Source organism: Dendropsophus ebraccatus, chromosome 5, assembly GCF_027789765.1.
Source record: "Dendropsophus ebraccatus isolate aDenEbr1 chromosome 5, aDenEbr1.pat, whole genome shotgun sequence".
Classification (NCBI taxonomy): Eukaryota; Metazoa; Chordata; class Amphibia; order Anura; family Hylidae; genus Dendropsophus; species Dendropsophus ebraccatus.
Window position 1 is genome coordinate 66,231,682 of NC_091458.1, and position 17,113 is coordinate 66,248,794.

The window sequence follows — 17,113 nt, forward strand, 5'->3', positions numbered from 1 at the left end:
GCTATGTACTACAGAGCTGTATACATGTCCTGTAATGTGAACATAGCTCTATACCAGTATATACACATCCTGTACCTGTAGTTTGTACATACCTGTATATGCACATCCTGTATTGTGTACATAGCTGTGTACCCATATGTACAAGTCCTGTAGTGGCAGTGCTATGTATGTATGTATGGATGGATGCACACACTGGAAGATGTGTGTGTGTGTGTGTGTGTGTGTGTATATATATATACAGATATATAGCTATGCAGATTATCCATTGGAGGAGATACAGTTTATGTACAGCATCAGGTGGCTCAAGGTGGTCCTCTGCTGTACATATATAAGTTGTAACAATCCAAGCAGAGAAGTATAAAGCAAGCGGCACTCACCGAATATCTTTCAGATCCTTTATTGTATAAAACAAACACTGAAGAAAATGTGGATAGAGAGCATCTAATAGAGACAGTGAAAAAAAGGAGAGGCGTTTGGTGTGGGATCCGACTGGAGCAGGAGCCTAAACTCCTCTTGAAACTCCATCCAGGCAAGCAAGGTTCTTGTGAAACGAGAATTGGTATTGTGTAGCGAAGAGGTCAAGTGTTACATTCTCATGAGCTCATTAACTTTTGAGACCCACAGGGAGAGAGGACCGTACATTTCCAAAAAATAAGCATGCATGCCTGCACCGCCAGAGCAAAGAGCGTCTGTACTTTGTTGAAATATTGCTGTGATGCAGGAGGAAAAGAGCTGGTGTGAGATCAACAATAAGACCAGTGACCCGATGGGTGACCACCTTCTTCTTATCCCAGAAGGCTGCAAGAATTGGGCCCAACCAAAGATGTGTAGGAAGGAGCCTTTTGCAGCCCCACACATACAACATGTCGGGTCCATCTCTGGCCATATTGTGTGCGATTTGACTGGCACCTGATACAAACAAGATAAGATTTTGTATCCCCCTTTTGGAGAGCTCAACAATGTTTTGGATGCAAGTGAGAGAATGTGTCTTCAGGAGTCAGAGTGAGTTGGAGGTCTTTCTCCCACTTTGCCAAAAGAGGGACCGAATCAGGCTGAGACATCAGGTAGGAGTACAGGAGAGCTAAGGAATCGCATAGCTGGCCAATACGTCACACAACGCTTCTAAATAGGTTTTTGATGTAGAGGATTTTGAGGCAGTGGGGAGTTTGCGTAGAAAGTGTGAAAGCTGAGTGACTTTCCATGTGCCTAGCAGTTGTGAGTTGGTGATGCCTTCCAACTCTGTGGGAAAGAGCCAGGTGGAGCAAGCAATGAAATGTGACACCATATACTCTTAAGCAGAAATTCAGGAGCTTGACTCCGGATCTGAGATACCAGGTACAAAGTCAGGATGCTCAATCACTGGTGACATGGGAGAGGACAGAAGGAGTAAACAAGAGCGTATCTCTGGATCATTACAGATGGGGCGAGATTAAGTGTGTCATTTCACAAAACTTTTGACACGTCAGAGACATGTTAAAGGTTTTGATGGGTCGGGGTCTAAGTGTTCAGACCTGTACCGATCAGGAGATAGAGCCGGGAGAAGACCATGCTAGGCGTGGTCCTCTCCCGGCTTTGTGTCACATGATCATTTAGACTTAAAATAGAGTGCAGACAGGAACTGCTTCGGTCACCAGAGGACGCACAACGCTTTTTTCAGGACAGCAGTGGTTGTTGAATCAGTGGCACAAAATGAAGTTTTCTCCAAGGACCGCAGTGGACACTTTATAGTGACACACCCTTAGGGGCAATCTATTTTACCCCGAGGGGCCTAGAACAGACACCTGGAAGTGGCAGCACCAGCATTGGCACTTTTTTAGACCCAAAGGGAGGATTAGCGCAGAGACCTGGAAGTGGAGGCTGCAGCAAACTAGATTATGAGGGGAAAAAATGACGTGACACAGGTCATTCACGGCCATCATCTGAATTATTTCTCTATTCTTTTACTTCTGGGGGTCTTCCATAGAGGTTGCGAGGGGGCTGCACCTTGGTGGTTAATCGTGGTACTTGTAGTTATACCGGGACTCTCTCTATCACAAAACAGGAGGGCTCTGGCCCAGTTTTGAGATACTGTTTTAGTCTTTTGTATAGCACTTGTGAATCAGTGTCCATTTTATTATAGAGCATTCCAGGAAACCAAAGTTTTTTCATATGACAGTCATTATGATGAAATCTGCATACTTGCTATTTTTAGGAAGTCCTTTCTATAAGCAGAGTTCCTCTGGTACATAAACTCTCCTCCCTAGAGTCTCAATGACATTGGCAGTTCATGGCATATAAGTGCGAATTAACACACTAAACCCCAACAAAAACGATATATCTGCCCCCCTATATTTCCCCTGGCTGCATCTGATTGTGGCCTCCCCCTTACCCCTGCTGATAAAGGGGGCACCTTTCTTCTGGGCGGAGTTTTTACTGCCTCTTGGAGATGGTCATCCACTGACTAGCTGGCATCATTGCTGAATTGGATCACAAGGGCAATCCGTAAGCCCCGCACAGAGTTGGCCTCTACGGTAGTATGAGTCGAGAAATCGTAGCCTGTTGGTGAGGCTGACAGCCAAAATGGTATTGTGTTGGGTGTCAGTTGGGGTTACCACCCAGTTGTAGTCACGGCTGTGGTGGGAGTAGATTGAGCGACCACCACTTTCCTGACTGGTGTGGCCGATATGGAGCCAGGAACTTGCCTAGGTAGTAGCCAGGCTGAGATTGGTTGCAGGCGCAGACCCTCTGGTGTAATGCCAGGAACAGCCAATTCGAAACCTCCCACAATTCTGATGATGTTGATTAGGGAGTTTCAGGAGGTATCACCCAAGGACGCGTGACAGTCGCCTTTCACCATCCTCATGGGCCCGTCATAGGTGTATGCTCCACCTCTTCACTTGATTTTAGGTTGTGGAGATGTTCAGGGAGGTACTGCCACTTGACACAGGATCCTGCTGTGACACAGGAGGCCTAGGGGAAGCTTCTTGATGTCACAGCAACCATCGCTTGGCCAACCGCGATGGGGAAAGAAGGGAGGATTCTTCATTCTTTAGCTGTCATCCAGGCATGACAGTGGTCGGCCTCATAGCAGGTTGCTCAGATGTTAAAGGAGAAGTCCGGCCAAAATGAATTTTTTTATATGTTATTACATATGGAAAGTTATACAAATTTCTAATGTACATTAATTATGGGAAATGCACATATAGGGCTATTTCCCTTAAAGAGGACCTGTCACTCCTCGTGCTGGGGTGACAGAGGCTCCCAATCCCCAGTTAGATCCCCTTATACGTACCTCATCCCGACGAGTCCCGGAGACGGTCCGGGGACTGAGATATCCCGGTCAGAAGCTGACGCGCGTGCTCTGGAGAGAGGTCTGGCGTCCATAGAGAATTAATGGAGCCCTGCGTGCGCTGCAGAGATGAGTCCGGCTCCATTCATTCTCTATGGACGCCGGACCTATCTTCAGAGCGTGCGCGCCGGCTTCTGACCGGGATATCTCCGTCCCGGGACCAGCTCCGGCAGCAGGACTCGGCGAGATAAGGTAAGTATAAGGGGATCTAGCTGGGGGTCGGGAGCCTGTCACCTCGGCATGGGGGGTGACAGGTCTCCTTTAATTTAGTAGATCAGGAAGTGTTAGAATTCTCTCAGATACAGTGACGTCACGACGAAAGGTGTAATTCCTATGGAGTGTCCAGCAGGGGGTGCTCTATATGTAGAAGTCTATGGGACTTTATTGTTTCTATGGATGTCTATGTAAAGTAATGGAGTGTACAGTGTGCTTTATTAAATGAATACATCTATGGAATACTTTTGTGGAGCCAAGTGTCCTTGCTCCCCAAAGTATTGCATAATTGTATTCAATCAGTACATTCGGATATCACAGTAAGCCCGCCAATCCGCCGCACTCCCGCCGATCCGGACTATATACACTGAACTACTGCTCCCATCATCTGCTCATAGTATGAGCAGGTGATGGGAGTAGTAGCTGGGTTATGGCTATCACTTGCCTGCCGCCAGGCGCAGCCGCTCATCACACAGAAGAGCCCCCCCCCCCCCCCCCATCCACCTCCTTCCGGGATCCGGGGAACCCCCCCCCCCCCCCCCCCCCCCCCCCCCCCCTTTCCATCCCAGGGCTGACTCCCCGCCTGGCCGACGCTCTCCCCCCACACATAACTGCTCCCGATGCATCCTGGTGTCCGCACTGACCGTCCTATCCCACACATGCTGGACAGGAAGCATCGGGAGCCGGTACTGTATGTGTGTGTGTGGGGGGGAGCGGCGCGGCCAGCCGGGGAGTCAGAGGGTGGCTGGCGGCATGGACCGGTGTGGGGGGGACCTTGGGGGGCTGGGACGTAGCTAAAGGCTGATGGGCCCTGGTGCAAAATTTTAGCTTGGGGGCCCCCCCCATCTCACCCGATCAGGCAAAGTCATATCTAACGTTATATATCAAATTACTCTGTGCCACCATGTTCTAATGCACTGTCACTGCCTCCACCTTATGTACTGCACCCTATAATTAATGGACTGTACTGTGTCATTGTCTAATCATTGTATTCCAATCTTTGACTTTCCAGCTGAAAAACTACAACTCTCATCATGAACTGCAAGTTGGAAACAATGGGGGTTGTAGTGCTGCAAAAGAGCCACATGCTGCAAAACTACAACTCCCATAATAAACTCTGTCAGCAGGGCACGATGAAGTTTGAACTTCTGCAACCTGGATAAGTCACCTGAGGTCACCTGCAGTCCTATGTAACACCACAGATAATGCAGTGATATCTCTGAGTACAGATAATGTAGTAGATGTCCCCTGCAGTCCTATGTAACACCAAAGATAACAGTGATATCTCTGAGTACAGATAATGTAGTAGTCACCTGCAGTCCACTTCTCCTCTCCTCAGTGGTGTAAGTGGCTCCCGCAGGGTTGATGCTCCCCCCCCCACCGGATCACAACATTGCTGTACTCTCTGATGTTACTTGCCGGCTGTACAGTGATGTCATCTGACCTGGGGGAGGGGCCTCAACGCTGAGGAGAGGTGGATTGCAGCACAAGCTGGAGCTCAACGCCGTAAAGGTACTGCCAGAGGACACAGCTTGGGCCGCCAACGCAGATGTCTGGAGGAGGAGTCGCTGGTACTTGCTGTCATCTGATTAGGTAAGAGGCCCAGAGGCCCAATCAGATGACAGCATGTACCAGCGGGCGCAGCGGGACAGATTAGTGCAGTGCTTCCCAACCTTTTCCACCTCGGGGCACCCCTTGGAGAAAAAAAATTAGCATGGGGCACCCCTACTAAATGTTCTACAAAATAAGAAAACTGTCACACAGTGACTCACAGGTGAGGTCTTCTTTAATCTGAGGCGTCACTTTCCCTTTTACTCTTAGTCCAGTCCAGTCCTCCATGATGATTCCTTCCAGATACGTTTCATCTTTTCAGAACCTGCGAGACAAACAATTACACCCAACTCTGCCCTGATTCGTGACGTCATGTTTTTTTTTTTTTTTTTTTTGGGAGAAATTGAAGTCTGCGCGATCTACTAAATTGAGGAAAAAGCAGTAAATGTGCATTTCCCATAAGTGTATATTAGAAATTTGTCTAACTTTCTTTATGTAATAACATAAAAAAATACTTTTGGCTGAACTTCTCCTTTAAAAGTGCCAACACTGTGTGGACCTAGCCTTATTCTCATTTTATAGATAGACTTTGATAAATCACTGCAAATTTCTATATTTCCTCTTTGCCTCAAGGGTTTGCATTTCTTAAACCTTATAAAATGTATATGGGGCTTATGTTTTTTTTTCCTTTATCCTAGTTTTATATTTATGACCTGATTTTTTTATCTGCTTGGCCCTTGCAGATTTGTGCTGCTTCTAGTTGACTGGTTAAGAATGTAGGTTAGTTCAGTGGGTGCCTCTGGGTAAATAGACTGCTTGCATAACCTAGGTTATGTGATGGCCCCTCCCTCTTCTCCCCTCCTACTCTCAGCCCTTTATCAGTTCTGAAGTACTTCCTTTGCTTCGTAACACTGCAGCTGCTACTGTGAGTAGTTGGATATCAGAAGGCTTCCAGTTAAGAATTTCTCAAAGGCCCCTTACATCACTTTTCTATTGGGCAGGTATGAAAACATGAGAGGCAGACAGAGAGGCTGCTGTTTGTGTGCTGTACATTATATGTTTGTGTAAACCTATAGCCTGCACACATGTAACACTATCAGTTGTCACTCTTGGATGATTTTCTTTCATGCACTGGTGCTGAGCACTCGTGACAGCTAATTATATTAAGGGAAGGAAGCTTTTCTGTATGTAGTCTTTATGTGGAATACTGGGGGGAGGGGTATAGCTAGGATGTATGAGCTAAGAGGACCAAGCAGTTTTTCGAGTTGAATAGTAGTAATACTTAACAGCGTTTCTATATAATTACTTTCCCCATAACTTTAAAAAGTGAAAATAGGCAAAGTTATAGTTACAAGGTGTAATACTATGGTGAAAGGCCAATATTCCATTTTGTATTTTACCTTGTCTAATTTAACAATTTAAAATTTTTCCCTTTTAGTGTAAGTCTGTAGCTTTCTTGATCAGTGTGCTTGTTTTAGTCATGTACAGGTATTGAAAATGGAAAGTTGTTTTAAACTGAACCTTTTCCTTTGCTGCTGTGTGTGCCTTGGGCAGTATGCAGAAAAGAATGGGAGGAAGCAGGGCCGCCATCAGGAATTTCGGGGCCCCATACAACCAAGTGTCAGGGCCCCCCACATTAATAAAAAAAAAAAATAGTGTGTTCGCCCCACGCCTTGCTGGGAGGTATAATTTGGTTCCGATCAATTCTAGAGAACTGGCTCATATTCCCCATTTCCCCCAGTGGCTTAAAATGTAACCTCTGTTATACAGTTATAAAATTGTAGAAACTAAATGTGAACAAGGTGCAATTCAAATGTCACCATACAGATACTTACTTGTATAGCTGCCTCTTGTGCTCTGTATGCAGTGCATTATATCCACCCCTGCAACGTACAATTTATAGCGTGTCTACAAGCCCAGCGGGGCTCATTATGATGGAGACTAAAACTTATACAAGAGTGGGGTAGGGGTTCCCTGTATTCAGAATGCTGTTTGAATGCCCCGTTTGGGGTTATTGAATTTCGAGGGTCTGGGGGGCTGTTTGATTTGTATATGTTCACCAATAATAATGCCCCCCAGAGGTGCCCCCATATACTAATAAGGCCCCCAGAGGTGCCCCCATACACTAATAATGCCCCCAGAGGTGCCCCCATATACTAATAATGCCCCCAGAGGTGCCCCCATACACTAATAATGCCCCCAGAGGTGCCCCCATACACTAATAATGCCCCCAGAGATGCCCCCATATACTAATAATGCCCCCAGAGGTGCCCCCCATGAACTAATAATGCCCCCAGAGGTGCCCCCGTATACTAATAATGCCCCCAGAGGTGCCCCCAAAAAAACAAACATCCTACTCACCTAATCCACGCTGTGCAGGCAGCAGCTCTTCCTCCTCTTCGGGCTCCATCTTGCGAGCCGCAGGGACGGGACTTCCGGCAGGCGTGATGACGTCACATGATCACGCCTGCCGGAGAGGTCACGGCCCGGCCTCCCATAGGCTGCTGGTATGAAGTGCCGGCAGCCAGGCCTGTATTTAGAGTTTATGCTGCCCTAGGCACTTTGCACGCTGAGGCGCCCCCCCCCCCCCCCACGTTGCTGTACATGCATGGTATATACCCTGGCACTTGAGTGTCGCTCTGCTTGATGCCCGCTGTTCTTATCAAACAAATGTGATGGAGGAAGGAAGGAGGCCGGGGACGTCTTAGTTTGGGGGCCGCTTCTGTCCAGTGTCGGACTGGGGGACCTGGGGCCCACCAATATAGAACCAGTGAGACACGACATGCTGACCCGCTCCTTTCCTGGATTCATCTGTATTTGTGACAAATCCCTACATTTATACAGCTCTCAGGGTATGCTGGGAGTTGTAGTCTCTGAGAAGACAACCCTGTAATAAATCACTGTGTGCAGAGGCTCCTGGTGGCTGCAATCTGTGGGTGACAACCATCAGCCCTGAAGGTCCAGCAATACATCTGTCTACACTGTACTACAATTCCCAGCATATCCTGAGGGCTGCAGACTGTCAGTACATGCTGGGAGTTGTAGTGCCTGCAGCTGTTGTAGTTGGGTCCTATACACTGGATGCTTTGTGACATATAAGAATACAAAGATCTGTGGGGGCTCAGTGCAGGGAAGTGACCCCAGAACATCACTAATAGGGGATAGAACAAAACATCTACCACTATCCCCTATTAGTGCTGTTCTGGGGTCACTTCCCTGCACTGAGCCCCCACAGATCTATGTATTCTTATATGCCACAAAGCATCCAGTGTATAATGCACCTAGGACCCAACTACAACAGCTGCAGGCACTACAACTCCCAGCATTTACTGACAGTCTGCAGCCCTCAGCATATGCTGGGAGTTGTAGTGCCTGCGGCTGTTGTAGTTGGGTCCTAGTTTAAAAGTTTGCGCTAGTGTACTGTAGTGACCGCGGGGCTGTGTCAGTACACTAGCGCAAACAATACACTGACCCATTTAGACCCCAATGGTACACAGGCTCTGCACACTATAGAAGTGATTACAGTGCAGTTACTAATGACTCACAGGTGACGTCTTCTCCGATTGCCGTCGCTTCTTGCTTTCTTCTCCATCTGGCGCAGCAATCAAGAAGACTTCTCCGACCACAACTAGTCTGCAAGCAGGCAGCTGGGGGTGACTGGGGAAGGGAGGCAGCTGGGGGTGGCAGGGGAAGGGAGGCAGCTGGGGGTGGCAGGGGGCGGGAGGCAGGTGGGGGTGGCAGGGGAAGGGAGGCAGCTGGGGGTGGCAGGGGAAGGGAGGCAGCTGGGGGTGGCAGGGGAAGGGAGGCAGCTGGGGGTGGCAGGGGAAGCCGCTGGGGTGAAGGGGAGAAGCTGGGGTGACAGGGGGAAGGAGAGCAGCTGGGGTGACGGGGAGGGGGAGCAGCTAGGGGTGGCAGGGGGAGAATCTGGGGAGGCAGAGGGAGCAGCTGGGGGCAGGGGGAGTAGATGGGGGCAGGAGGAGGAGCAGATGGGGGGCAGGGGGAGCAGCTGGGGTGAGAGGGGCAGGGGTAGTAGATGGGGGCAGGGGGAGCAGCTGGGGTGAGAGGGGCAGGGGGAGCAGCTGGGGGGGCAGAGGGAGCAATGTGGGGCAGAGGGATCAGCTCGGGGGCAGCAGCTGGGGTGGCAGGGGGAGTAGATGGGGGGCAGGAGGAGCAGCTGGGGTGGCAGGCAGGGGGAGCAGATAGGGGGCAGCTAGGGTGACAGGGAGAAGATTGGGCAGCTGGGGTGGCAGGGGGAGAAGATGGGGGACAGGTGGAGGAGCAGATGGGGCAGGGGGAGAAGATGGGGGGCAGGAGGAGCAGCTGAGGGGCAGGGAGAGCAGCTGGGGGTGCTGGTGGAGAGGCTAGGGGGTGCAGGAGGAGAGGCTGGGGGGTGCTGACAGAGAGGCTGGGGGGGTGCTGACGGAAAGGCTGGGGGAGAGGCTGGGGGTGCAGGAGGGTAGGCTAGGGGGAGAGGCTGTGGGGTGCAGGAGGAGAGGCTGTGGGGTGCAGGAGGAGAGGCTGTGGGGTGCAGGAGGAGAGGCTGGGGGTGCAGGAGAAGAGGCTGGGGGAGAGGCTGGGGGGTGCAGGAGAAGAGGCTGTGGGAGAGGCTGTGGGGTGCAGGAGGAGAGGCTGAGGGGTGCAGGAGAAGAGGCTGGGTGAGGCTGTGGGGTGCAGGAGGAGAGGCTGGGGGGTGCAGGAGAAGAGGCTGGGGGAGAGGCTGTGGGGTGCAGGAGGAGAGGCTGTGGGGTGCAGGAGGAGAGGCTGTGGGGTGCAGGAGGAGAGGCTGTGGGGTGCAGGAGGAGGGGGTACAGGAGGAGAGGCTGGAAGGGGGTACAGGAGGAGAGGCTGGAAGGGGGTACCGGAGGAGAGGCTGGAAGGGGGTACAGGAGGAGAGGCTGGAAGGGGGGTACAGGAGGAGAGGCTGGAAGGGGGGTACAGGAGGAGAGGCTGGAAGGGGGGTACAGGAGGAGAGGCTGGAAGGGGGGTACAGGAGGAGAGGCTGGAAGGGGGGTACAGGAGGAGAGGCTGGAAGGGGGGTACAGGAGGAGAGGCTGGAGGGGGGGTACAGGAGGAGAGGCTGGAAGGGGGGTACAGGAGGAGAGGCTGGAAGGGGGGTACAGGAGGAGAGGCTGGAAGGGGGGTACAGGAGGAGAGGCTGGAAGGGGGGTACAGGAGGAGAGGCTGGAAAGGGGGGTGCAGGAGGAGAGGCTGGAGGGGGGGTAGAGGAGGAGAGGCTAGGGGAAAGGCTGTGGGGTGCAGGGGGTGAGGCTGAGGGGTACAGGAGGAGAGGCTGTGGTGTGCAGGAGGAGAGGCTGTGGGGTGCAGGAGGAGAGGCTAGAGGAGGTACAGGAGGAGAGGCTGGGGGTGCAGGAGGAGAGGCTGGAGGGGGTACAGGAGGGGGGGTACAGGAGGAGAGGCTGGAGGGGGGGTACAGGAGGAGAGGCTGGAGGGGGGGTACAGGAGGAGAGGCTGGAGGGGGGGTACAAGAGGGGGGGTACAGGAGGAGAGGCTGGAAGGGGGTACAGGAGGAGAGGCTGGAAGGGGGGTACAGAAGGAGAGGCTGGAAGGGGGTACAGGAGGAGAGGCTGGAAGGGGGTACAGGAGGAGAGGCTGGAAGGGGGTATAGGAGGAGAGGCTGGAAGGGGGGTGCAGGAGGAGAGGCTGGAAGGGGGGGTACAGGAGGAGAGGCTGGAGGGGGGGGGTACAAGAGGAGAGGCTGGAGGGGGGGTACAGGAGGAGAGGCTGGAGGGGGGGGTACAGGAGGAGAGGCTGGAGGGGGGGGTACAGGAGGAGAGGCTGGAGGGGGGGGTACAGGAGGAGAGGCTGGAGGGGGGGGTACAGGAGGAGAGGCTGGAGGGGGGGGTACAGGAGGAGAGGCTGGAAGGGGGTACAGGAGGAGAGGCTGGAAGGGGGGTACAGGAGGAGAGGCTGGAAGGGGGGTGCAGGAGGAGAGGCTGGAGGGGGGGTAGAGGAGGAGAGGCTGGGGGAAAGGCTGTGGGGTGCAGGGGGTGAGGCTGAGGGGTACAGGAGGAGAGGCTGTGGTGTGCAGGAGGAGAGGCTAGAGGAGGTACAGGAGGAGAGGCTGGGGGTGCAGGAGGAGAGGCTGGGGGTGCAGGAGGAGAGGCTGGAGGGGGTACAGGAGGAGAGGCTGGAGGGGGGTACAGGAGGAGAGGCTGGAGGGGGGGTACAGGAGGAGAGGCTGGAGGGGGGGTACAGGAGAGGCTGGAAGGGGGTACAGGAGGAGAGGCTGGAAGGGGGGTACAGGAGGAGAGGCTGGAAGGGGGGTGCAGGAGGAGAGGCTGGAGGGGGGGTAGAGGAGGAGAGGCTGGGGGAAAGGCTGTGGGGTGCAGGGGGTGAGGCTGAGGGGTACAGGAGGAGAGGCTGTGGTGTGCAGGAGGAGAGGCTAGAGGAGGTACAGGAGGAGAGGCTGGGGGTGCAGGAGGAGAGGCTGGAGGGGGTACAGGAGGAGAGGCTGGAGGGGGTACAGGAGGAGAGGCTGGAGGGGGGGTACAGGAGGAGAGGCTGGAGGGGGGTACAGGAGGAGAGGCTGGAGGGGGGTACAGGAGGAGAGGCTGGAGGGGGGGTACAGGAGGAGAGGCTGGAGGGGGGGTACAAGAGGAGAGGCTGGAGGGGGGGTACAAGAGGAGAGGCTGGAGGGGGGGTACAGGAGGAGAGGCTGGAAGGGGGTACAGGAGGAGAGGCTGGAAGGGGGTATAGGAGGAGAGGCTGGAAGGGGGGTGCAGGAGGAGAGGCTGGAGGGGGGGTACAGGAGGAGAGGCTGGAAGGGGGTACAGGAGGAGAGGCTGGAAGGGGGTACAGGAGGAGAGGCTGGAAGGGGGGTGCAGGAGGAGAGGCTGGAGGGGGGGGTACAGGAGGAGAGGCTGGAAGGGGGGGTACAGGAGGAGAGGCTGGAGGGGGGGGGGGTACAGGAGGAGAGGCTGGAGGGGGGGGTACAGGAGGAGAGGCTGGAAGGGGGGTACAGGAGGAGAGGCTGGAAGGGGGGTACAGGAGGAGAGGCTGGAAGGGGGGTACAGGAGGAGAGGCTGGAAAGGGGGTGCAGGAGGAGAGGCTGGAGGGGGGGTAGAGGAGGAGAGGCTAGGGGAAAGGCTGTGGGGTGCAGGGGGTGAGGCTGAGGGGTACAGGAGGAGAGGCTGTGGTGTGCAGGAGGAGAGGCTGTGGGGTGCAGGAGGAGAGGCTAGAGGAGGTACAGGAGGAGAGGCTGGGGGTGCAGGAGGAGAGGCTGGAGGGGGTACAGGAGGGGGGGTACAGGAGGAGAGGCTGGAGGGGGGGTACAGGAGGAGAGGCTGGAGGGGGGGTACAGGAGGAGAGGCTGGAGGGGGGGTACAAGAGGGGGGGTACAGGAGGAGAGGCTGGAAGGGGGTACAGGAGGAGAGGCTGGAGGGGGGGGTACAGGAGGAGAGGCTGGAAGGGGGGTACAGAAGGAGAGGCTGGAAGGGGGTACAGGAGGAGAGGCTGGAAGGGGGTACAGGAGGAGAGGCTGGAAGGGGGTATAGGAGGAGAGGCTGGAAGGGGGGTGCAGGAGGAGAGGCTGGAAGGGGGGGTACAGGAGGAGAGGCTGGAGGGGGGGGTACAAGAGGAGAGGCTGGAGGGGGGGGTACAGGAGGAGAGGCTGGAGGGGGGGGTACAGGAGGAGAGGCTGGAGGGGGGGGTACAGGAGGAGAGGCTGGAGGGGGGGGTACAGGAGGAGAGGCTGGAGGGGGGGGTACAGGAGGAGAGGCTGGAAGGGGGTACAGGAGGAGAGGCTGGAAGGGGGGTACAGGAGGAGAGGCTGGAAGGGGGGTGCAGGAGGAGAGGCTGGAGGGGGGGTAGAGGAGGAGAGGCTGGGGGAAAGGCTGTGGGGTGCAGGGGGTGAGGCTGAGGGGTACAGGAGGAGAGGCTGTGGTGTGCAGGAGGAGAGGCTAGAGGAGGTACAGGAGGAGAGGCTGGGGGTGCAGGAGGAGAGGCTGGGGGTGCAGGAGGAGAGGCTGGAGGGGGTACAGGAGGAGAGGCTGGAGGGGGGTACAGGAGGAGAGGCTGGAGGGGGGGTACAGGAGGAGAGGCTGGAGGGGGGGGTACAGGAGAGGCTGGAAGGGGGTACAGGAGGAGAGGCTGGAAGGGGGGTACAGGAGGAGAGGCTGGAGGGGGGGTGCAGGAGGAGAGGCTGGAGGGGGGGTAGAGGAGGAGAGGCTGGGGGAAAGGCTGTGGGGTGCAGGGGGTGAGGCTGAGGGGTACAGGAGGAGAGGCTGTGGTGTGCAGGAGGAGAGGCTAGAGGAGGTACAGGAGGAGAGGCTGGGGGTGCAGGAGGAGAGGCTGGGGGTGCAGGAGGAGAGGCTGGAGGGGGTACAGGAGGAGAGGCTGGAGGGGGTACAGGAGGAGAGGCTGGAGGGGGGGTACAGGAGGAGAGGCTGGAGGGGGGTACAGGAGGAGAGGCTGGAGGGGGGTACAGGAGGAGAGGCTGGAGGGGGGGTACAGGAGGAGAGGCTGGAGGGGGGGTACAAGAGGAGAGGCTGGAGGGGGGGTACAAGAGGAGAGGCTGGAGGGGGGGTACAAGAGGGGGGGTACAGGAGGAGAGGCTGGAAGGGGGTACAGGAGGAGAGGCTGGAAGGGGGTATAGGAGGAGAGGCTGGAAGGGGGGTGCAGGAGGAGAGGCTGGAGGGGGGGTACAGGAGGAGAGGCTGGAAGGGGGTACAGGAGGAGAGGCTGGAAGGGGGTATAGGAGGAGAGGCTGGAAGGGGGGTGCAGGAGGAGAGGCTGGAAGGGGGGGTACAGGAGGAGAGGCTGGAAGGGGGGGTACAGGAGGAGAGGCTGGAGGGGGGGGGGGTACAGGAGGAGAGGCTGGAGGGGGGGGTACAGGAGGAGAGGCTGGAGGGGGGGGTACAGGAGGAGAGGCTGGAGGGGGGGGTACAGGAGGAGAGGCTGGAGGGGGGGGGGTACAGGAGGAGAGGCTGGAGGGGGGGGGTACAGGAGGAGAGGCTGGGGGAAGAGGGAGCGGCCGGGGGAGCAGAGGCAGGTGAGGCAGGTCCCCCCTTCCCATGCAGCTTTAGTCCGGTGAGCTTCCGGCACACGCTGCCTCTATCACTGGCCGGAAGCTCACAGCTGCAGCCCCGCGGTCCAGGAACTTCTCTCCTGCTCGGCGCGATGACGTCACGTGCGCCGCTGCCGAGCAGGAGAGAAGGACCGCAGGGCTGCAGCTGTGAGCTTCCGGCCAGTGATAGAGGCAGTGTGTGCCGGAAGCTCACCGGACCGAAGCGGCACAACCCCCCCCCCAGGTGGCAAGGGGGGCCGTGCGGGCCCCCCTAGCGTAGCGGTCGGGGAGGGGGCAGCGGTCGGGGAGGGGGCGGCGGCCGGGGGAGGGGGCAGCGGCCGGGGGAGGGGGCGGCGGCCGGCGGGCCCGCCGGGCCCCCCCATGTCTCTTAGGGTCCGAGCCCCATACGGCAGTACCGGTTGTACTGCCCTATCGGCGGCCCTGGGAGGAAGGTATACTGCCAAGTTTTTGTGTATGTGCATTTATATTACTTTGCAAGCTATTCCTTATTGCAAAAATTGGATTACATTTTTTATTTTTCAGTGGTGCTTTTAAAAATAAAAGTATAAAGAAAAACTGTATGCTTATAAGTGTACCTAATGTAGTCACCACTGCTACTACATTGTCACAATTAAGTAGAGGGGGTCAGTTAGCTTATAGGCAGTGGTGCACGTGGATTGAGGAAGTTCTTTAACAGGGATGCAGATAGTGTCAACACTGCTTTAGGGTGCCTTCGCACGTTGCGGATTTTCAGCTGCAGATCCGCAGCGGATTTAATGATGCGGATTTGATGCGTAGGTCCATTCATTTAGTCAAATCCGCTGCGGATCCGCAGCGGAAAATCCGCTACATGTGAAGGCACCCTTATACAGAGGTGAGCCAGGTTTACTCAACCAAAATGTTCATACAGCAATGCTTCAAGGGCCACCTTTTGGAAACTGCCTTTCTCAATGTAGTATGATTAGTGAGCTTTCACTTGTGACAGATATAAGTTGCAGATTTTCTGCAGCACATCAGTGTTAAGAGAAACTGTAGAAATTTGTTACCAGCATTGTGTACAATATTTTAATAAATGTCATTCTTGCGCCACAAAAATAACACACATTGCTGATCAACTGTGGGTTAATTTATTTTTCTTTTGTGCACTGAACCTGGAAGCACTGCAGTACCAGGTCAATGCAGTGCTCTTTTTCCATCTCCCTGTTCTAAAAACTCCTTTAGTATATGGACCCCAGATAGGGGATGTATCTGATCTTAAACTGATAAGAACGGATACTACTAGGGATGGCCCGAACCTGCTGAGGTTCAGGTTCGTACGAACCTGAACTCTCTGCAATGATTACCACTGTCTTCCACCGCCGTGGAGAGGGTGGATACAGCCGGAGGACCGCCTGGAAAACTGGGATACAGCCATAGCCATAAGCTGTATCCCAGTTTTCCAGGCGGTCCTCTGGCTGTATCCACCCTATCCATGGAGGTGGAAGACAGCGGGAATCATTGCCAAGAGTTCAGGTTTGTACGAACCCGAACCTCGGCAGGTTCGGGCCATCCCTAGATACTACACTTGATCTAAGCCAAAAGGCCGAGAAGCGATAGCTGTGGGTTTATTGTGGATTCCCCCATTAACTTTAGTGGAGGTTGTCCAACTTGACAGTAAAGCCAGTGTTGTTGTTTATGCTTTATTTATAAGATGCTGCATCAAAATTGCAGCAGCAATCTGCACCAAAAGTGATTTTGGAGGTTTAGTTTCAACATGAAGCACCCTTATACAGCTATAATCACATGTTGTTCTTTAACCCCTTAACGACATCGGGCGTAAACTTACGCCCTGGCGCCCTGGTACTTAGCGCATCAGGGCGTAAATTTACGCCCGATGTTTCCCCGATCGCTGCGTGTTCACACACAGCGGTCGGGGAAGATGGCCTGCTATAAATCATAGCAGGCCATCATAGCTTCTCGGCACGGGGGGTGGTTAACACCCCCCGTGCTTACGATCGCTGCTATAGGCTGATCAATTCAGATCAGCCAATAGCGGCGATCGGAACCTTTCCGGGTCATCGGTGACCCGATGACCCGGAAAAAAATGGCGGTCGGTGCTGTCCGAGGACGGCACCGACCGCCATTACTGTAAAAAGTAATGTTGATCGCCGTGCCACCGGCCCGATCGCCGTGAACGGCCGGCCGGCCGTTCACGGCGATCGGGCCGGTGGCACGGCGATCAGAGTCCCACAAAATAGTAAATACCTGCCCTGGACCCCTCAGCTAGGTAGCCGAGGGGTCCAGAGCAGGTATTTGTACATTACTCACCTGTCCCGGGCTCCTGATCGGCGGCTTCCGGGTTCGCGGCGTCCTCCGTCATTCCGTTCGGTCTTCGGGTCTTTCCGGCGGTCCTCGTCGTCTTCTTTCGGCTATTTTCGGCTCCAGCCTCGTCATTTTCCGGATTTTGCGCTCTGCTGCCCCCTAGCGGCTGATATGTGTAATACACTTATCAGCAGCTACAGGGATATTCAGAATATAGAAAAAGTGTTTTTTTTTTTCCCCCAATTTTTTTTTTTCTATTTTCCGCACCCTATCGCCGCTGAGTGTTGATTAGCATCGCACGAAAGTGCGCTGCTAATCAGCAACTCCTCCTTTTTGGCGTAGGGTGTTTTTTTTCTATATTCTACTGCCACGGTCTGCTTATAAGTGCCGCACATAAGTGCGGCATTTATCAGCAACTCCTTTGTTGGCGTAGACTTTTTTATACTTACTGTAAAAAAAAAACGTAAAAAACACTACATTACACCACACTACATTGAATAAAGTTTGACACTACACCACTACATACCCCATATACTAGTCCCCATATAAAGATTGCCCCCAGGGTGTTTTCGGTGTCAGAGGGATACGTTATTATTGCCTCCGACACCGAAACAGCCAGTGAGGATGAATGGGGGGGATCCTTCTTTCCTCCATTCATCCTCATCATCCAGTGACGTGTCTGGGGGTAGCGTAGC

The 17,113-nt window shown here is 54.5% G+C and overlaps 1 protein-coding gene and 2 pseudogenes across 2 annotated transcripts in view; 1 reads left to right on the top strand and 2 right to left on the bottom strand.

Annotated features, from left to right (window-relative positions):
* TIMELESS (timeless circadian regulator) overlaps positions 1 to 17,113 on the top strand; it is a 146,561-nt gene that overhangs the window by 38,245 nt on the left and 91,203 nt on the right. Inside the window, exon 1 of one of the 2 annotated variants that reach the window (XM_069970462.1) lies at positions 5,997 to 6,093. The exons of the other annotated variant lie outside the window; for it this stretch is intronic. The gene's annotated coding sequence lies outside the window, so the exon portion shown is untranslated. Of the gene's footprint in view, positions 1 to 5,996; positions 6,094 to 17,113 lie in introns of those variants that run through there. 2 annotated transcript variants of the gene reach the window in all.
* Positions 15,253 to 15,422, bottom strand: LOC138794298 (U2 spliceosomal RNA; annotated as a pseudogene).
* Positions 15,509 to 15,711, bottom strand: LOC138794316 (U2 spliceosomal RNA; annotated as a pseudogene).